Source organism: Polyodon spathula, chromosome 16, assembly GCF_017654505.1.
Source record: "Polyodon spathula isolate WHYD16114869_AA chromosome 16, ASM1765450v1, whole genome shotgun sequence".
Taxonomy (NCBI): domain Eukaryota; kingdom Metazoa; phylum Chordata; class Actinopteri; order Acipenseriformes; family Polyodontidae; genus Polyodon; species Polyodon spathula.
The window spans coordinates 18,044,850-18,067,356 of NC_054549.1; the positions used below are offsets into that span (position 1 = coordinate 18,044,850).

The 22,507-nt window shown below is 38.4% G+C and overlaps 1 long non-coding RNA gene across 1 annotated transcript; it reads right to left on the reverse strand.

The window, feature by feature from the left end:
- Positions 1–36: 36 nt before the first annotated feature.
- Positions 37–8,366, reverse strand: LOC121328382. The gene is made up of 4 exons (XR_005951675.1): positions 8,232–8,366; positions 5,151–5,286; positions 2,012–2,076; positions 37–1,164 (listed from the first exon to the last, which is right to left on the reverse strand). It is a non-coding gene; the product is annotated as an uncharacterized LOC121328382 (long non-coding RNA).
- Between the last annotated feature and the right edge of the window lie 14,141 nt (positions 8,367–22,507).

Genomic DNA, 22,507 nt, shown 5'->3' on the forward strand with positions numbered 1-22,507 from the left:
GAAATGGCAAAATGAAAAGATGAAATGGCAGCATTTGTAAACATCCAGACTTCCTGTATGCATTTTGTAGCTGCCCCCTTGTTTAGGGTTTTTTTGTCCTAAAAGTATTAAGGACCTTGGTGTTATTTTAACAGATTTTTTTCCGTGTTTCTTTTGCCACCTGGTGGCAGGAATATGAAGTGTTCCTTGCGGCACCATGGCTACAGGCGTGAAATAACCACCTCAACAGAAAAGACAATTGTGCATGCATGCGTTTACAACATTGCTTTCATACAGTTGAGAATGGCTGAGTGAGGAGGGCAGCCATAAAACAAAACACATATAAATACAGTAGCACCTACCGCTACTTAAAAAATAAACTTCAGTGGAGTTAGTGGTATTGACACAGCCTTAGTACAGCACATGGGCAAATAATGCACATTTAACAAATAATGACATTGAACCATAACCCTTTGTCATTGTGTAAACACAAGTTCATATTTAATAACCAACTGTGTTAAAGCTAAAATGGGATAGATTATTAATAAAAACAACTAGTATGTCAGTGAAAAAATAGGCTGGGACTCATTCTTCTATTTTTAATCTCTTCATATTGGGCTAAATGTTTTCATTAAAAATAAATCTAAAACAACATGTTAATGTTACAAAGCTTGATAATAAATAAGCCAGTAAATGAAATTAGGAGCTGCAGCTGTTTCATGCTAGATCAATACTATAATCACAGACAATGCTGATGGTCAGTGCTTTGTGAATATAGATTGAGATTGCAATATTAAACAGTGAATCAGAATAACTGAGCATCAGGTTTACAGAAAACCTCTGTTACATCAGACAAAGCATCAGGGCACAGTTAAAGTAAAGACAATCATTATAAATGAAGTCACAGATAAGTCTGGCTCTGTCCAGCGTGTGGCAATGTCGTGCTAAATCAAGTCACAGATACGTCTTGCTGTGTCCAGGGAGTGGAGATGTTGGCATGTGGTTATTGTGTCCTGTCAGGAGCAGTGTGGCTCTGTGACTCTTCCTCTTGTTCACCCTCTTGCGTGTCGAACAGGTTACTGACAGAAGCATTATCCCCACTGCACAAACACAGACCACACCTGCTACGGCAAACCAGTAAGAGCAGCCCAGCTCATACGTGACCCCGGGGATTGCATATGTGACCTGAATAGAAGCAATGGAGTTAAAGGTTGTTTGGGCAGATCGGGTTTACAAACTGTTTGCTCCCTCTTTTAAAATAATACAGCTTGAATCTGTTCTATGTCCTTACACTGCGCCTGCATGCTACTCTACCTTCATTGTATTCCCATCAAGTAAGGATACAAACATGGGGAAATGAAACATTCAAAAAGACAATGGGGTTGGAATACAACAAATAAATAAATAAATAAATAAATAATGTTTAAGCTTGATTTTTCTCTGATGACATTTCACTGCATTTTATTGTATTCAGTAATGTTATTAACTGGGCCAATCTACTCGGCTTTTGCTCAGATTACCAGTAAAAAAAAGAGTCAGCATAACTTGGATGCAAACTGCAAGGCCCTTTAAATGATCAGCCAATGATTCAATTGTTTTTAAGTAGCTTTTGAAGTGTAGAAAAAGCTAGTGTACCCAAAAAGTGTTCCCGAAAAGGAAATCCCACATTATAAAAACTGTTGACCCTCGCTGCTTCTCTCATGAAAAGTATGCTCAGTCATTTATATATTTAACCTTTGCATGGTTACCTAAACTGTGTTGAAATAGATTTATAGTTAAAATGAAAGCATGTGTATCCAGTACATCTGCAGACACATATGTATAGTTATACTCAAAATGTTTTAATGAATTGTAACCATATTGATCAGTTAGAGATCAGGAAGCATATGATTCAGATGCAGGGTGGGACCGATGAGCTGTTAGACCCAGACACTTAAAGGCAAACACAGTCTGTACCGAATCCCCAATTTATAGTCATACATTAATGAGCTAATCATTACATAACACGTTCCACTTGTAGATGTATACGTACCTCCTGCCTGTATTTGATGAAGGTGCCGATTGCATACCACAGCACCCCGACTGCACCAGAAATACCTAAATATTTAGGACATAAATGGCATTACAAGGGTTGCAGCTAACAAAACACTTTCCTAAATCGTATCTGTTGTGCCCTGTTGCTACCTGTTGCTTTAACTGACATGTAAAACACTTTGAGCAACTGTGGCATGAAAGGCGCTATATAAACAAATACATTGACATTGAATTGAAATTGACATCTGGTACTACACTTAAAAGAAAGTTCTCAGTTTGCTTGCCTTGCCTTCCAGGAAATCTGTTACACTTGCACTTCATAGGTAATTTCACCTATGCCGTTTCTTTGAGGTCCAGCATCTTATTGACCCCAGTGTTACAAAACAAAGTTGATTTGACTTCAAGTAGTTTTGGTGAAAAAATAATTCTTTAGAATAGTAACAACTTTGATAACTTTAACAAAATTTAAAAGAAGGTTTGCATGATGTGAGACAGTAGAGAGAAAAGTGCAATTACCACGGAGTGAGAGAAGACAGGAAGCATGTGAGGTACAGATGGAATTCCTATTCAGTTTGACGCCTTGGTGTTAATGAGCATGTGTTTCCTGTAATAACCGGCCAGTCAACTGAATGAGCCCATTGAAAAAATTGCTCACCAGTTATATAATGCATAAAAAATAGACATAAGGTAATGAACTACCTCCAAAGAGAAAGAGGGTCCCCGCGCTCGCTGTGAGCCTGGCCTTCAGACTCCCAGCATCACTCACCAGCCTGGTGCATCCCATCCCACAGAGGATCATGGGAATGGCAAAGATACAGACCACACACATGACTATAATTAAGGCTCGAGTTATAACCATGTCAACTGGGGGGAGAATAGATTACAATCAAGCAGTTGTCATTGATTCCTGTCCACTTATTACTACTACAATTCCTTGAAAATAACTACAAAACAGTAGAGGTTAAAATAATCCTTCATCTTTTCATTTGGAGAGCCTGTGACTGAGCCTTTTGAAAAATGATCCATGAGCATCAATCTTTACATTAGTATCTCAGCATATACAACAATTGTTTTAAAATGTTTTTAATGGGATCAAAATAAAATGCATGTTTAAATGTTGAAGTTAGGTATGGTCATGCATGAGATCAAGAAAGCTACTGTGTTTGAACTTAATGTGAAGTCAGTGTGACTTTAAGGGCTGTGAAAAACTGTGAATATGAGTTTGTGGGCTTCTGGACCATATTAAAGGAAATGACACTAAAGTAATCACAAGTGCAGCCTGACTATTTGTTAGGTAAAACATCCAGTCACAGTGTTTATTAAAAACCTCAGAACTTTCATTCACCAATCAGGAAGCTGCATTGCAGGGCACTGCAATGTGACAGTTGACCACAGAACTTTCTGATAGAATATCTAGCATTAAAAAAAAAACAACACACTAAAAAGGTTAATAAACCTGCAAATTAGACATTTAGGGGTAGATGTACAAAGATGGGCCAATCGCAGTGCAAACATACCGCAGTTTGTATTTTCGTTATGACAATTCTCAAAGTGCACTTTTTGTCACGTATACTAAGAAAAAATATGTTAATAAAGAGAGCCACAATATACAAATTTAAATATTATTTGCGTCATCTTAGCGAGATCTCTAGTGAGAGTTGCGCGACATTTTTTCTAATAAAATAGCGGCAGTGGAGTTGTGGTTTGCAGCAGCAGAGGTGCTCAAAGGTAAACGTGCTATACTCCACTGACTTACCGGTGTCTGTCGAGCTGTGCAATTGTTTTGAAGAAATGTTCGGGACAGCTTCACCAAGTCCCAGTCCTGTTTCTGGAACTGTTTCTCTGATACAAAGTTGGAGATTCTTGTTCAAGAAGTCCTGCAACACAAGTCTATCTGTGGTCAAGGAACAGGTCAGCTGGCCAAAAAAATATATATGGAGGGAAATATTAACCCTTTGCGGTCCTATGTCAGACCAAGAGGGAATCGCAAACCACCTGCACATTAATAGAATAGGTGTGTTTCCTATTCCTATACAGATGTTCAGAATGAGCTGGAGGGGTTAGCGGCACATGTATGCAGTCTATTGCTCCCTATATGTTGAGGAAACCAGAAATTTCATCAGAAATTTGTTTTCAAAGCTAGTAAGTCCACCCTGCTTTTAGGGCAAAAAAAGGTATTTGGATGTTCGACTCAAAAATGCATTGAGCACAACCGGCAGCCCTCGAGAAAATTTGGACTAGGAAATACGTAGAGTAACAGGGCTTCTCTGGGTGATGGGCTCCAGGTCATCTTTTAAATCAGACAGCAGCTCCATAATGATGTGGCTGCTGAGCCTGTACCTGTTCTTAATTTGTTCTTCATTTAAACCAAACAGGGTAATGCAGGAACGAAAATCCCTTTCTCTTCTCATTCTACAAACTATTCTTTCTTGCTGAAGACTATGTCTCCTTCTTGCTGCAATTACAGCATCCATGGTTAGGGGGTAGTGATTTTCATACTGCCTGCTAAAGGTTGGCTAATTGCAACTGTTCTTAACAGATTGATGCAATTGTAATTGTTCCAATTGCTTGCAGCTTTAACATCTCATTACAATATTTTTGATCCCTCATTTGCAACCTCCACCCTGATTTTGCAAATTTCTACAGGAACGCCCGGAATTACATATCCATTTAAGGCTGAATCGCAAATAAGAACTGCAGCTGCAAAGCATTTGTTAAAATGATGCTAACAGTGTTGCATTTGTTTAGTACATTTCATGCTACACTTCTGATTGGTTTGCATGTGGTTTGCAACATTTGCACCAGACACAACACTTTAGTACATCTAACCCTTAAATCTTTAAACAAACAGTAAAGTCACTGTTGATCAGTTTCTAATCACATTAAAACACTAATTATTGGGCAATAGTTGTCAGTACTTGAGCCCTTACCTTCCCTGTGCCAACTAACAGACAGCAATGCCCTCTAAGCAGGTTTCTATTACATGAGTAGCAGACACTTCAGAATTTTGTGTTTCAGAATACCGATAGCAAATCTCCTGGCAGTTTGTGCCCTTTATCAGGAGTAAGAGTATTGTGAGGTGGTGACAGACACTGTTTGCAGATGGAGCATAGCTTTGTGAAAGGAGTGACGCTCACCAGGGAGCTCCCCCAGGTATGAGGGAGGGATGTCACAGGTCCAGATGTTTGCCATGTTATCAAACAAACACTCGCTCCAGAGACCTCGGCAACGGAAGCTCAAGCCGACCGATGCAAACTGGTCCTTCGCATCTTGCTGGGAGACAACAGCAAATGGGCTTTTAAAGACAGCAATGAAATTATAGATATCGTAGCTACAGGGTAGAACTAAGACACCTATTGCATAGCAGTTTCACTTATTCCAGGTTTTACTACGAGCTTCATTATCAGCAGTGGATAGTTAACAAGCTCAGGTGAACCAGGAATGGATCAAACTGCTATGCAATGGTTGTCTTATTTCCATCCCTATAGATAGATGAGGAAACATGTAGCTCTTAATATGACAATTAATTTGTGCAATATAGCAATTTTGCAGTTTACTGTGGTTTTACCATTCTTATTAGCATCCACATCTATAAAACACTCATTAGTGCTTCATTTATAAATAAGTCTTCCATATGCATTATTTGCCATGGTTAACTATACCAAAGTTATATGTGATTTACATTGTTTACTTATCTTTTATTTCTCATTATGGAACACATTTCTACAAACGCACTGCTAATGCACCCAAGTGTAATTTGTGTGCATGCACTATAATCGCTCCTCAGACCGTGCTTTCAGTGTTCTGCAGAAGCTGGGTCTGACATTTCGTGCTTGTGGGCTTTGATCTTTATCTTAATGTGCGTGCATGTTCACAGCTGCCTGCCTGCTGTGTTACAACAGAAGCGCTACTTGAATTCTCCCTGCAAATTCATTCTCTCACAATGGGGGGTTCTTTTCATTGTCTGATGGGATGAATGCTATAATTCTGCAGTGACCTGGAAAAATGCGCAGCTACACTTTTTTTTTTTTTAACAAACATAAGTTTTAAGAGATCTAGCATCAGGTATCTTTTACATATCCAATGCTGCTTTTCCTTTCCAAATATTGCTCAGCAAATGCTTGATCTAAGGAAAGTAATCCTCTGAATTAATCTGTTTAATTTAAACCTATATTCCATACACTGGACTTGTAACATAAACAGAATACTCTCTGACAGTTAATGCAGTGTTTTGGTTATTTCCAGAGTTGAGGAAATTACTTTTCAAAAGTAATCCTTTGCAGTTCTTCAATGTAACTACAAATAACTATGTTACATTTTCACATAGAATGTAATCCACTAGTTCATTTTGTTACCTGTCTGAAAAAAGGAACCACTACAGTTACAAGTTAGTGAAAATGTAATCAGATTACAGTAATGCAATGCAGGTAATGCAACACTGATTATTGACAGCCCACTCTTCTATTTGTAGAATAACTACAGTACTCCATGCATTTTCATGGTATGAAAGTATGTAAAAGAACAGCAAAGTGTAATCCAGCATAGTGAAGCATGGTAAAGCCTATTAAAAAACCATAGCAAAGCAGGTAAACCAAGGTAAATGAATAGTATAGCCATGCAAAAAGCATGGGTAAACTGCAAAATCACCAGGCACGTTTACTGTGCACATGTATTTCATTGACTAGCTTGGGATAGCAATGCGTTTGGTAAGTAGTCTTATTTTGTAAGGGTTCAAGTTGACATTCTTTTCTCAGTCAAGCCTTTCAAGCATAATTTTATATCTGCTCCAGGCAAAGCTCTACTGTGATTAAAACAGCCTATCGGGACCTTAATAAACCAAGTAAGTTGTGACTTATCATTGCAGCACAGTGGAAATGGGTTAAATTTGATAGGTAGGATCACTGGGGCTGAACCACAGAGCAAACACTGCATTTCTATTGGCCGATCTGTGTGTCATCCCATCCAGCAGAGCGGGTTCTCTTATAGAGGATGTTTGGGCTATTTCCATAAAGATGCCATCTGTGTACAAGTATTACTATTACCTATGGAAGTAAAATGTAGTACAAACAGTTCCTCAGCAGTCTTGTTACACTGAAGACACTTTAAGCAATGTGGACATAATGAAAATGATGAACTCTGCACCAAGAGGAAAATGACCAGCAGTCAGCAGTTAACATAACCCTATATTTAGGGTTATAAAATATGATTTGGAAATACTGAACCTGGGCACCCTAAATGCCCCTCAACTTTGTATGGTAACGTTTTAAAAGGGGATACTTCTCAAAACTACAAAATCATGCTTACTGTTGTAGACCCTGACATTGATATCAGTGATCTTCCCTTCTATCAACTTTCTCCAATTGTATTCCCTTACCCTCCAGCAGTCAGTTTCATTTGCCAATATTACAAGGATAATGCCAGAGAGTCCTAAAACGAGCCCCAATATTTCTGTTATTGTGTCCCCCATGTCTCTGCTGTGTTGTCCTTGTAGTGCTGTAACGTCTTGCTCAAGTTTGTGAAATAATTCTGGAATACAAGCCACAAGCCACGAGAAAAATGTGTTAGGCTGTGACTGTAATACGTTTCACACATTATATGAGTTTAAAATCTCTGATTGTAACTTTACCGGAAATAACACTCTTAAAGCACATGGTACTAACAAAATACTTCCAGCTAATAGACAGTGGGTTCCATGAAAAATGTCCATGGCACACATGCAGTATATGCATATTGTCATTATTTCATAGGTCTAAGATTTTCTTTCATGAAAAACTCACACATTATTATAAAGGTAAATGATTGTAATTTATTTGAAGTGTGTTTCACTTCCAGTCAACTTTGTAAAGTTCTTTCAACAGGAAGTACAGTATGGAAAAGAGCGCAACATGCATTATAAATGCATTATAAATACTATGATTAAAAAAAACATTTAAAATTCAGACCAAGTTTGACATAGCATGTGCCCTCTTACATGTAGGGCAAGAAGATCAGCGAAGTGATGGCAATGCATATTAGATAAGAGTTAGTGGAATTATTTTGTTAGCTATAAGTAAAAAACCATATCCTTTAAAATCAGTGACACCTGACATTAGCAGCATGGTCAATGTTATAAACTGTGTAAAAGTAAATTAGACCACACTGTTCTGCTACAAAAAATATTATTTCTTTAAATCTTACATCTTTATTTTCTGGACCAGAAACATAAAAAAAATGCCTACCTTGTTTGATGAATATTTTTTGCCTTCCAGAGTTAATTTTCCCAGAAATTATTTGCTTTTCCACATATACAATCACAAGAAACCCTCCTTCAGTGCTTTTAGGAACAACTCTAACAACTTAAAAAACAGATCTGTGCAAACTTTCTAAATTGGAAAAGAAAATTTAAAACATTTCTTCTAGCTTTCTGCAAGTGACTTATCCACACCTTATGAGTGATAAATGCACCCTGAGTGTGTGCCAAAAAGCCAGGGGGGTTCAGATTGAAAGCGAATCTGTAGTGGCATGTGCATCTAACTGATAACATGGGCAGAACAGTGTAAAGCTGGATGTAAATCTAAATGAAGAAATAGACAGCACTGTGTTTATTTCTATAATCATATAATAATATACATCTTGTTTCTTTAACTCTCAATTCAGGATGGTGTCACAGTTACTAGCTGTTATCAAATGTTGAGTCCCAGTGATTAGCGCTGGGACCTGATTTTGGGTATCATAATATTAAAGAAACAAAAACAATCATATATATAGGCCTGCTCCTTTTTTGTGGGGTAATTACAAAATACTATAATAAATCCCTCACCTTTTAGACCAATGTATTTCTTAGAGCCGACCCAAGTCCTTTACTGAAACACCCTGTGCTAATTGTGCAACAGGTTGCAGTGGCTTTGTTGATTAATATGATCATTTTAAATGTATTACTTGCTTCTTACCAGCAGGTTGGAGATTTCCAAGATTCGAAAAATTGCAGCAAATAAAATGGGTGTTAACTGTGCCCTACAGCTCCTCCTATCAAAGATATCTCATTTTAAGATATCTAGAAATGACTTCCTGCTCATTTAAAGACATCTCTAAATCATTAGGAGATATCTTTAGGGGATAGCTCTAAATGGACAGGAAGTCCATCCAAAACAGAGAGCATTTTCACAGGAAGGAATTTAGAGATTCCCGTCAGGACAACAGCCACCTTTATTAAAATACAAATCTTACAGATTTCCAAAAAACCTTGAAACCAAACAATAGTTGAAGAAAAATAAAGTCGAACACAAAGAGTTGAAGCACAGCCTCATCTTGCGGAGCATCCTGGTGCCACATGCTAAAAAACAAACAATAAAATTATAAATCTATGCGACGTGTTCATCCCGGGGAACAAATATTAGGCAGAGGAGCGCCGTATACTCCCCTCCCTCAGGACAAGGCTGGGAGTGAGGTGGTGGTGGTTGGGGGGGAGGTGGTAATTCGAAAGCATGGCAGGACTGAGTTTTATATACCTTATCGGCTGATGGAAACTTGACAGTAATTGGCTTGTAGATTTGACCAATGAATGAATGCGATCTAGGAGCTTGTACTAATGATACTACAAAACCTTGCAAGCTTTATAATCTTGAACTGACTTCCTGTTCATTTCAAGATATCTTAAAATGATTTGCAGATCTCTCTAAGTGAACAGAAAGATATTTAAATATATCTTAAAATGATTTAGAGATGTCTCTAAATGAACAGGGAGTTATTTAGAGATATCTCTAAATGACAGTTTGGTGTACCATGCTAGCAAAACATTATTTAAAGATATCTGGATATGATTTATAGATATCTCTAAATATTTCAAGAGATCTTAAAATGCAATTTGCGATATCTCTAAATGATCATTTGGTTTGCCATATAGTAAGTGCAGGTGTGGTTCTGTTAACATATAAATTACATTATAGAAGATTAATATTGAGTTTTAAAAAATTCCAAGCAGTTTTAAAATATAGTGCACCTCATGTAATTGGTCTATTTTTGCTGCCGTTTTCTTTTTTTTTTTTTTTTTTTTGGAATATTAACTTAAAGTTTCATATGTGCAGCTCAGTTTTATTCCGTTATTGGTCAAGTTTCAGAAATGTCACCTAGTTTGAAATAGGGAGTGAGAAGAGGGGTGGGGGGGCTAAGGGAACAGGTCGCTAGCATTTAAAGAGAAAAGAAAAAATGGTAGATCTGAAAAGTTTCACTGCACTGCACCCATACAGTTTAATTTAGTTTAGTGAAAATGAAACATATAAAGGCTGTTGAGTAGGATAGCTGGCATAGAAATACTATATTTACTCATAGTTGCACTTTCACTTCTGTATGTGTGTAGGCCCCCCTCTGGCGTCTGGGCCCCGGGCGCTTGGTTCTGTTGCTCCAATATAGAATTGTAATCATACTCCCTGGGTCTCCCTACGGGGTTTGGAGCTTGCTTTGAATGGGACTGGAAATCTTAAGTACCTGCACTGAACCGCCTTCATTATTCCTTTCAGCTCATGCTATTGTGACCTTTCACCTCTACTAGCCTGTCTGCTTTCTCTTAATATATATGCAGAGTAGGTGACCCCTATCACATTTAGTTTTATTTGGCTATGCTGAAGTTAAAATTCCATATGCCTGGGCTGAAAAAAACATGTGGTCAGGCTAAATTGGATAGCGGATTAGCAATTTAGTCTGGCCACAAGTATAAAAGAGGAGCTCTTCAGTCCAGCCTATGACCCAAGGAGAGAGGACGTCTGTGCGCTCCTGTCCTGGTCACTAACGGCTTGTGCGAATATTGTTAACTCCAGACCCTGCTTAATGGAACTGTACCTTTTGATTTATATAACTTTTGATTTTAAAGTGTACCACCCAGCAGTGACCCTCATTTATTCTGTAACTCTTGCCATCGAGCAACCTGTCAAAGGAAGAAACATGTACTGCACATGAATATTCTTTTCAGTTTTACTTTCTGTTTCTGACAACCAGTTAGTGACATTTCCTAGAAATTTCACAAAAGCATGCGTTATTTAAAATCAGGGGGCGCTATGACCATTAAAAAGCACAGCCATGGCAACACCAAAAAAACTTTGATTTCCTATTGCTCAAGTGAAATTGCTTGAATTCTTCACAAAGGGAAAATTGGCAGAGATATCCTCTACTACTAGTAGCTTGAAATATTGTGAGAATGAATTGCTCTCCAATTAACACTGACCCTGAACAGCGTCTTCACATTCAGAGAGAAAACAATTTAATCAATTTAACACAGCAAAGTACACAGCAAGATGAAGCACAGTAAATAAAAGCATAAGGCAATTTATGAACGAGAGGAGGCTAATTTGCTCAATTCCCAGTAGCTCATTGATCTCAAACTTTGTCAGGCTGGGTCTTAAAGTGATTCTGCATCAACAGCATGACTAGGTAACCCATTCCATACTCTTGCCACTGTCTATGAAAAGATGTGGCTCTTTTGCTCTGTCCTAAGTCTATCAGGACTTAATCCCCATCTGTGCCCCCTGGTCCTGGTTTCTATACAGTGCTTGAAGCATTGGTTTGGATTAGCTTTGCCAACTCCTTTTCAGATTTTAAAGTCCCCCTTACTCTTTTTTGTTCCAGGCCAAATAGATTTTTTTTTTCACAGCTCAGTACACAGTATAAGCAGCAGTTAAAGTGGGGCAGTATGTGCCAGTATGCATATCATGTATACTGGCAAAAGAAAAGAAATCTAGAGGGAAGAACATTATATACATGCTATACTGCTGCAAAAAAACTTTGACGTTAGTGTCTCTCATAGCGTGAGTTTGTTCACCTCAGGTCAAGCCCTTATTCTCCGGAAGCACTTCCCCTGTAGGTCACTGAACCTGCGAATTTTATGCATTACTTATGTGTGTTGGAAATTGTACCAGTCAAATCCTACCAAAAGGTTTCGTGTTGAATTTCATCTGTTTTATTTTTGTGTAATAGTTTTATAACGCACCCCCCCCCCCTCCCCTAACAGCAGTCACTAATTTTTTTTTAAAATATTTAATTTATATAGACCTTTTATGATGCATAATTTAAAAGCACTTTACAGTAAAACCATTTTATGCTTTGATTGAATAACATTAAATCACAGGCTAATGTAGTTATTGTAATGCAGTTATTGTTCCAATTCACCAGAAAAGTCTGGCTCTCACCTTTGTTCAGAGAGTTCATCAGATGAATACTAGGTGGCAGTGTTTCACCATGTCTACGCTTGGCAGCAGGAAATGTGCGAATACATTCTTGAATGACAGGCCTGCAATCAGAACATTTAGAAATGTATTGTATTAATTATGTATATTTAATCTGGCAATTCTCAGTCTGGAAGAGTTTGTGGATAAATATCTTACTACCTGCTCTTTCATAGTTGTGCCATAGTTTTAAGAGAAGATATTCAAAGGTACCTGTAGTGGTAGGGCATATAGAATCATTTCAATAGAAAACATGTGGCTGAAAACTTGACATAATTTAAAAAAGCATTAAAACAATGTTATGCTTCATGCATTGGATCTCTCACATGGCGCACAGTTGGGTCGTTGATTTCCTTATTTATACTTAAATGAACCGTTGAGGTCTGGCTGCCCCAGTTTAACTTTGTCAGGCAGAGATAGTGAATATTCAGATGAGGATAAGAGGACGAGTCTGCAACCAGCCTAATCTAAGAAAACTGAACCAAAAAGGCTCCAACACTGGGTGCACTTGTAGTAAATGTGTTTTATGGAAACACTGCTGCAATAACTTTTGTCTATGTGTCAATTATTTATTTATTTATTTAAATGTAGTCGCCACCAATGTTTTTTTTTACCCCAGTTTTCTCCCCAAATTGAAATGCCCAATGGCTCTCTGTATCCTGGTTCACCACTGCAGCTCCCCTGGCGAGTCAGGGAATGGCGGCTGGAACACGCATCCTACTGCCACCAGACCTGTAGTGCTGGAGGACAATACAGATCTGATGGCTTCACTGCAGAACCGCAGGCGCCCTATCGGCAACAGGGGTCGTTGGTGAGCGGTGAACTGTGGATTTCCCTGCCACCCTAATCCCTCCCTACCTGGGTGGTGCTTGGCCAGTTGTGCGCCGCCCCCTAGGAACCCTCGGTCACGGTTAGGTGTGACATAGCCTGGATTCAAACCAGCGAACTCCTGGCTATAGAGTGCATCCTGCACTCCACGCAGAGTGCTTTAACTGGATATGTCACTCGGGGGGCCCTGTGTCAATTATTTTTATAGAAAACCTCTGTACCATGCACATTTAAAGTAAAATCACTAGATTTGTACTTCAAGGTACATAGCCTACACAGAACAAAGCACTGTGTACTGTAACTGGTCGAGACACATTTATTATTATTATTATTATTATTATTATTATTATTGTTATTATTATTATTATTATTATTATTATTACAATATATCACTAGTAGCCGTTTACAGCCCTATACATTCTATTAGAACTCCTGGAGTTTACAGCCTTTTGTAGGTTACCTAGTAAAAGGTTTATTATCCTGAAACTAAGAGAAAAGGAGGATGTACCAGCCTGAAAGCGAAAGGAGGAAACACACAAACAGGCAGTTTCAACCTAAAAATACAGTCATTGTAAATATGTAAAAAATTTACAAAAACCACTCATTTCAGTACAATATATACTAGCCCAGCAAGGGTAGAACTGCAGCAGAGAGAACATTATAATTTCTAGAGTGAGAACAGAGAAAACAGCAGGCGAGCCTACGCACATATGCACAAACAGTGTGACAATTTCCAAACTGAAAAACGATAATTAAGAGAAAGCAGGAGATACTTTTTTCTATAATTCATACAAATGTTTTACTTTTTCAAGCTTTTCTAAATGGCTACAACTGATAAAAAATAAAGTATATCAAAGTGTGCAATAAAAAGCCTGCAATACTAGTATCTCGGGATTCCGATGACTTTGACCTTTGGTCTCGTCATTTATCTTGCCCACTTTGATAGAGTTTATTCATTATTGTGAATAAGTTCAATTGTTATATACAATGACATACCTCTTGATGATTTCATTGTGCTAAACCAGGGGTTCTCAAACTCGGTCCTGGGGACCCCCTGTGTCTGCTGGTTTTCATTCCAACCCTTTGCTGTGTGACGTTTTCTTCTTGTTTTAGACAAATATTGTTGGCATTGCATTGGGTTTTAGCCTCGTCTTGCATTCACACCCCAGAAGTTCTGCCTGCATGTTCCTTTCGTAGCATTCAGATTCAAAGTGGTCCTCACACACGAAAGAAAGTCGACCGAATGGAAAGGTTGTCTGTGTTCTCAGATTATGTCGTCATTTATTTTGCTATAATCACCCAATAGGCTATGATCACCAAATTAATAGGCTTTGGCACACAAAATAACATTTTCATCTTATTTTACGCTTATTATTCAAGCACGCTATGGGTTTTCACTGCTGTATCCCTTAAACCCATGTGCGCAACTTTTGGCCTGTCAGGGAAATCAATGACTTGATGTCAGGTCGCTGCCTGAAAGTCTTCAGTATGTCAGCTCCCTCATGTGTTACTTGACCCAGAAAGTGGACAAAGAAATTGAAAACATCTCTAAACGCGTGACTTGTTGACCAAATCAGTGCAGCAAGAAGCATTTATTACATATGTGGAGCACAAAGAGAGCTTTGTTATTTTTGGGTACAGGTACCGTTTAATGAGATTTAAATGAAGTCAAACGGTGATGATAATTACTTGTCTGCTGAAGAATCAGACAGAATCAACACCCAGTTTGATGCAGACAATGAGGAAAGCAATAAGGAGACAGAAATGTCTTTGCTCAAAACAATATGGTCAACAGCAAGCTCACCAGTAATGTGAGGCATAGGCGCCGTGTTTTCAAATTCCTGGGCTAGGCCCGAGTTTAAAGTTCTGTTCATTTTTTTATGTATAAAAAGAAGTTTCTTTGAGCGACAGTCCAGTCCTCATTATTCTGAATGCTTATAGGAGTAGTAGGTCAGTGTAATATCCCGGGGGGGGGGGGGGGGGGGGGGGGGGGGGGGGGGGGGGGGGGGGGGGGCTGAGTTCTCTTTTTTCCCCTGGGGGGGGGGGGGGGGGGGGGCTCAAGCATTTGTGCACTTTTGACAAAATTGGCCAACTGGCCTGCATTCAGTGTACTGCTTTTAAACTATATGTGTTTCGACATTTAAAAAGGTGTTGTATCAAATTGTGCACACTGGAGCCCAGTTCATATAAACTACATGAACACAGTTAATTAGAAAACACTTGCATGAGTATTAGTGTATGAAGTACAGCTGCAAGATCTGTGCACACCACAGAGACTCGTGGGACAGGAGTGGATATTAAAATGAAGAATTTAATTTTTACACATTTAGTGTTGGCATAGCTCCACCTACAACAAGCTCGTAAACTGCAGTTTGGTTTTGTGTTCAGTAATTGCAGTATGAAAAGACTTTGTTGTGAGGTTATACAGCTGGGAAGTAGTCTGCATGTATGTGGTAGAGATCTAGTTCAAATTTACATTAAAAAATTCTTGAAATAACAAGGGACTTTTAAGTGTTGGCTTCAGTTTATAGCTAATATATAAATCTAAATCAAGCTTTTCTGTTTATTTTATTTGAATGACACTGAATGTTTTAAAGCATTCTAGCAGGAGGCTGGTTTCAGTCTGTAGCCTTGGGGTTGTGGAGGAGTCAGCTATATGCACTGATGTAGGGAGCACTGGAAGCTGAACCCAGCCCTCTAACCAATGCAATACAGCACTGTCCTGTTGCACCAGTGGATACAGAGGCTGTTATATTGCCAATGCAATACAGCACTGTCCTGTGCACCTGTAGATACAGAGGCTGGTATATTACCAATGCAATACAGCACTGTCCTGTTGCACCAGTAGATACAGAATCATCACAACGATCACGGTCTGCTATGTCTTCTCTACCCATATATTGGGTTACGTTATGTCGTACAGCGAGCAATAGACCTCCTATATCCTTGATATATATATATATATATATATATATATATATATATATATATATATATATATATATATATATATATATATATATCACACTTTTCAGGCAGAAACAAAAGTGATTTTTTAATTTTTGGCATTTGTTTTTCTATTTGATGTCGAGTGGGTATACTTACGTGCTATGTTGTGTTCAGACATTTGTCCAATGGTTACATAGTGCAGGTAGAGAAAATGAGAGTGCAACATGTAAGTGACTAGTTTTTTTTTTGTTTAATTGGTGTTACAGTTACAAATATGATCATAATAGGTATATCCACTAGGTAGGCTGAGACGAAGAACAGCCTAATACCAACGAGAACTAATGCAGCCATGACACTAACCTGTCATGGCAAACCACAAGGCCTTGCTGTCAAGGATTGCCTGACCACCTGGACCTTTCCCCCACCACTGAATAGCAGCTCACTGTTAGTCAGGGAGGCTAGCCACCATCACTCTGACATACAGGTATATTCTACACAGGCTGCAAATCTCATACATATATTACAAGATTATTTACAAATGAATTATGCTGTAGTTTAGATAAACTGGTTTTAAAAGGCCATGTAAAGGAGTCATGAGGGAGGGGGCGTACGGAAGGAAAGGACTAAGGAACTAAGGGAACTGTTTCCTAACACTGTGCACTAGAGCAGACATTTTGAAAAGAGCTTTGAAACAAAGTTTAAAGTGTATAAACTTTCCAGGATGTTAACAATGAAAAGAAAAATGACAGGTGCATTATTTAAGCAGTTGTAGCGACACCTGGGGACGTGGAACGCTATATTGAAACAGTTGTAGCAACACGTGGGGATGTGTAATGCTATATTGAAACAGTTGTAGCAACACGTGGGGATGTGTAATGCTATATTTTTCTGAAACCCGCTACTTACTCTTTAAAGCCTAACATAATGCTTTAGCCATTGCTATTCTTTTTTACATGTTTCAAAAATACAGCCTACCCTTTTCAAATCTGCTGCATGCAGCATTTTCAAAAGGGCACACAACACGTCTTATGAAAATTATAATCACACTGTCAAAACAAATGTGACTCACCAAATTTACACTGAAGTTGACTGTCCCACTTACTTCATATGGACTCCAAGTTGAGTATTGAATAGGTCTATCCTGTGATAAACCCACTGTCAGAAAGGCTTTATTGCTTAAACCTAAGCACAGCTCAGTGTCCTATCACTAAATTAAACTGACATCTACTGAACTTTCAAAGGGCCTGTCTATCATTTCAAGGAAACTGAACAGATTTGCACTTTAAAAACTAATCTTTCTATTAGGGGTTTTAATCTTGGCATTTTCTTTTAATCGATTAATCACCACATCTGGGTGATTAATTCATTGATTAATCACACCCGTTTTCTATAAAATGCAATTGTAGTGAAAGACAACTAAAAGTAATAAGGTAGTATGCTATTTTTGCAAGCATTTATAATGACACCCAGCATTTTACAGGCAACTTATGAAATGAAAACGTTTACTTGCATGTAATCTGAAGCTAGCAAATGCGAGTCTATAATACAAAACATGCTGTGTCATGCATTACTGTAAATTAGCAGTGGTACTACAACCAATATTGTGTTGAATATGTTGGGCCAGTTTTTAAACCTGAAACTAACAGGTAAATTATTGAATTCAGAGCTATTTTATTTTAGTATAATTTAGTTATCTGAATATGCCATAATTAAGATTTAGGCTATAGCTGTAAATGTACTGCCATGGTAGAGATTTAAACAAATCAACTTACTTGCGACTCAGATGATATAAACTCATAGTACTGCCATGAAAGGAAAGCACCAAAGACCAAATCTTTCAAGTTGTAGTTTTTTTTTTCCCTTCCTTCTGAGCCAGTGGTTCCCAATTTTTTGTTCAGCGCCCCCCTTCAGAGATGGATACACCTTATTATAATCACTATTTGTAACTGTAACACCAATTAAACAAAAAAAACTAGTCACTTAAATGTTGCACTCTCATTTTCTCTTTCTTCATTCCACTTTAAATGAGAAAATAAGGTCAGAAAAACTCTGTGAAACCAATTTTACTATTATTATTACAGTATTGTTATTACAGTATACCCATGACTAGTCTTGAAATAATATTAATGCAATTACGAGTAGTTTGCAATTATGAATAGTTCTCGTTTGCTAATCTTCTACATTCTGCATGCAGCAAATCACATAAATTAAACTAAAAGCGAAGCCCCCCCCCCCATTTATAAACTGAAGCTGTGTCTAAATCTCAATTTTTTATTTAATTTAATTTGTGAACAAAATGTATCAGATATTAAAACCTGCCGCCTCTACACTTTCAAATGAAGGAAGGCTGGCCGAGCTACAATAGGTCTGAAACTTCACAAGCTCTGGGGGTTGATCAGCTTAAACTTGATCCCTACCTGGATAATTCATAGAGTCAATCATTCTGGTGACCCACTGAGTCTGCCATTTACCATGGAGCTCTTACAATCGCCAGGAAGTCAGATCAGGTCAGGTCTTGGCACCCTGTGACAAAGAGAGAACGAATCGGAGCTGTAAATCTCTCTCCCGACCTGTGGGGGCTCAGCGCTCAAAGATAGGGGCGCTCCTGACCGGAAGTGCTAACATCCGGGCACAGCAGGGACTGGGGGTCGACCATTTTTGTAGCTCCTGAAGCTGCTGTACTGCTGGGCATGTTCCTCATGGTCAGCGCTGCAGTGTGCTTTGATTGCGCAGATTTTGGTGCAGTGCTGATTATACGGAGGGGCCTGGCAGTATTTACGGGAGCAGTTTTGGGAAGCTCTCTCTCAAGTTGTTTGGAGCTCTCATATTGCCTTTGTTGTTTTGCTACCTGTTTTGTGCCTTACCTTGGTGCAGACTACGACAACTGAAAGGGATGACCAGTGTGGAGCTACCCTCTCTGCATAAAAACCGATTGGCTACAGACCCTTGCGCCACACTGCATGACGGTGGCACCAGCTGCAGTGGTTCTGTGGTTTTGCAGTGGTACTGTGATTTTGCAGTGGTACTGTAATTTTGTAGTGGTACTGTGATTTTCCAGTGGTAATGTAATTTTGCAGTGGTAATGTGATTTTGCAGTGTTAATCTGATTTTTCCAATGGTAATGTGAATTTCCAGTGGTAATGTGATTTTTCCAGTGGTACTGTGATTTTCTAGTGGTACTGTAATTTTCTAGTGGTACTGTGATTTTGCAGTGGTAATGTGATTTTGTAGTGGTACTGTGATTTTTTAGCGGTACTGTGATTTGATACTCATCTATGCTTGTTTGAAAAGATAACTTTGTCTGTAAAATCCATGACAAACATTTCAACTGAAGTCCTTTTAAATGTCTTTAAATGTTGGCATGGGTTGCGCTATACCATTTTAGAGTGTGGAGGGATTGATAAAGTGTGACTGGACTCTTAATGGTGACATTAAATGGTGAGGAGTGGGTGTGTGTTAATTATTCACGAATGAGACATTTACCCTGCAGAGCTGTGACCGGCTATTGAGTCACGTAGAGAGGAAAAGAAACAAAATAAGTAAAAATAAAATTAAAATAAAACACGAGAATATGGGGGAGAGCTGCAGATTATTTCCTTGCACACTAAACCAGTCCTAAAATATTTCCATATATTGTTCTAAATACTTTAGAAAATTTTACCATAGTCATTTTGCAGTTTGCAATGCTTGTACATGGTTGTTTATAACAATGCTTTACAGTAAGTGTCTCATTTACACTGCTTATCTGTATTATACCAGGATTTCACTTTCTTATACTATACCATACTACACCTTTATGTGTTTGATTAACAAATAAGAATGAATTCAAACAAGACAAAACAATATAAGTGTTTCAGACTGTGTGTGAACAGGCGACTGTAGGACGATGTCAGGCCAAAAAGGAGTACACACATAGACAAGCACTACTGGCAGGTGAAAACTGAGATGCCTCGGCACTCTGTACGTTTATTGAATGAAACATTCTACAAAAATCAACACACGGCACTTGAGGCCAAAATAAATAGACAAACAAAACAGACAGTGGACAAACACTAAACAAGTATGGTGTGAGTCCTCTCGCACGAGTAACATTTGGTATTTCTTACTTTTTATTTTCTCCTGTCTCTACACCTGTTCTCCACTCATCGAACACACGACCCCGAGTGAGTAAAATGTGCATCTACAGATACTGTTGTGCCAATTCAATTACTAACGAATTATTCACTTGAATCCCAGCACGTGAACTAATTTGTGCAACCCTGTGCTCACATACTATTAAAAACTTTAAATGCATGTGAAGTGAAGTGCAATCCCTGTGCCTAAATGCAACTATATGTTTTAAATCACTCGTGCTACACAGACCCATTTATATCCCGTGCAACAATACCTATACACCAACATTAACACACCATACGCAACATATAACACAAAATACACACAGGAGGGGAGTACACTCAGTCATTATTTATTCAGCTTAACTGCTGCTGCAAGTTGCAAAAGGAAGGAATGCATCATATAATGGCAGTGATGCCATGCCAACTGCTTTTTATTTCTTGTCCATTTTGGTGATTAAAAATTAAGTGGAACCATTGCTTAATTACATTGGTCCCACCCCAGTTCCTCCAACCACTAAATGTGTGTTCCCAGTTCTGCCTGCGTGAAGCAATGGCATTTGAAACAGTAAAACAGTGGAACATGCAGCAGATGTACCGAGGCATAAAAATGTTGTGCTTATAACCAGTCTTGCAGAAAGTGGCATAGCTACAAAAGCTATTTATATTGGAGCTCTTTCGTACAGTGAGCAGCAGTGTAATCCAGTCAATTATTCCCTGCTGTAAAATGTCAAGCCATTTGTTATCAGAGGCCCCAGGATGGCAGATGGGGAAATCCTTTGAAATTAATATGAAAAATACAATTATGAAAACTAACCGTGTTATTGCAGTTGGACAATAAGTAGAATAATATTTATGTCCCCAAATTGTTAAAAAAAAACATCACATTTTCTGGCAGTTGGTGAAATACCTGGTGTTGACAGCTTAATTTATCGTGGCCTGCTTTTCTAACCTTGTACAGTACTGTGTCCTAGTTCTGAGGCTAAGATTGTGTTCTTTTCCATCTCAATCCCAGAGCACTTGTAGTCAACATACCCTTTGTCAGAGGGTTCTTGGTTGGCTATAGGCAAAGTCTTATATCAAAGATATGGATACTGAAATTGAAGTATAAATTAAAACATTGAACTAGGTAAGAACCTGGCTGCTGACACCCTACCATTTGTTCTGACTTTGTGCAGTCTTGCCTCCAGTACTGCGGGTGGATAATTGATTCAAATCAGACACTGCCAGTCTGAACCTCCTTTCTGGAAACTGCTTTGAAAGTCTGCAAGCAGAACTTAACTCTTTCATTGCAGGACATTATTTAATAGCACATCCCAAATCAAATTAAAACAAAATTAACATAATATATTGAAGCACAATTGAAGCACAGGAAACGCGTGGGTAACTGCTTACTGTATGTTGAAATGTATGTGTCTGAATGTGATTAGCACTCACATTTTGCAGTCTATATTAAATACTGTAAATGAAAACAAGCCTACAATTTAGAGCCTGAGAGAAAGCAGATGGTTTGACTTAAATATTAATAGCTGGCAACAGAATGTTTTTTTTTTTTCTGCATTGTGCACGAGGAGATCAGGCGTGACCTGTAATCAAATTTTTTGGTTTCACCTTAATAAAATCTTGATGACTCCTAAACAGGACTGGGAGGGGGGGGGGGGGGGGGGGGGGGGGGGGGGGGGCGAGTCGGTTAAAACAGCAGCCTGTCACCAAGACCACCTGAAACATAATGAGAATTGACTGATAAAAGCAAGTCTTGTAACCAGCGTAACGAGAGAGAGGGTTAAACTCAAATTAAAGTTAAAGATTGCTGCTGTATTTACACAGCTGTGTTGACTTGATTTAACAAACTGACACCATAATTTATGAGGTTCCTTGTAAAGAGATTTAATCCCTTACAAACTAAAACGTCATGGAAATAGGCTGTGAGTTTTATTTCTCACTTCATCCCTAAAACTTCTTGAGCTTGTTGTGAGGGCAAAGGTGGAGCTGCACAATTGGCTTGGTCAGTAACCTTTGACCTTCCTCTGACATGAACTACGAAACGTGAGGCTGGTGGTTAGCATCCTCGCTGCTGGTATTATTATTATTATTATTATTATTATTATTATTATTATTATTATTATTATTATTGTGCTAGGTAGCAGACATTACCTGCTAGATAATTGGCCAATAACTGATAGCTATAGAGACATTGGGTAAAATTGTTGTAAAAACAAAAATATATTTATTTTAAAAGCAATGATGAATGATGGCAATGGGGGTACTCTTGAAAGCCTTGAAGGAAATTCTAGAGAAGTTAGATTTATAGACATTGTGGTTAAACCAGTAGAAAGGCAGGGATACTTTATCTAAAGGTAGCAACCAAAGAATACCCCTTCTGGGAACATGTAAAACAAGGTCCACTGCCAG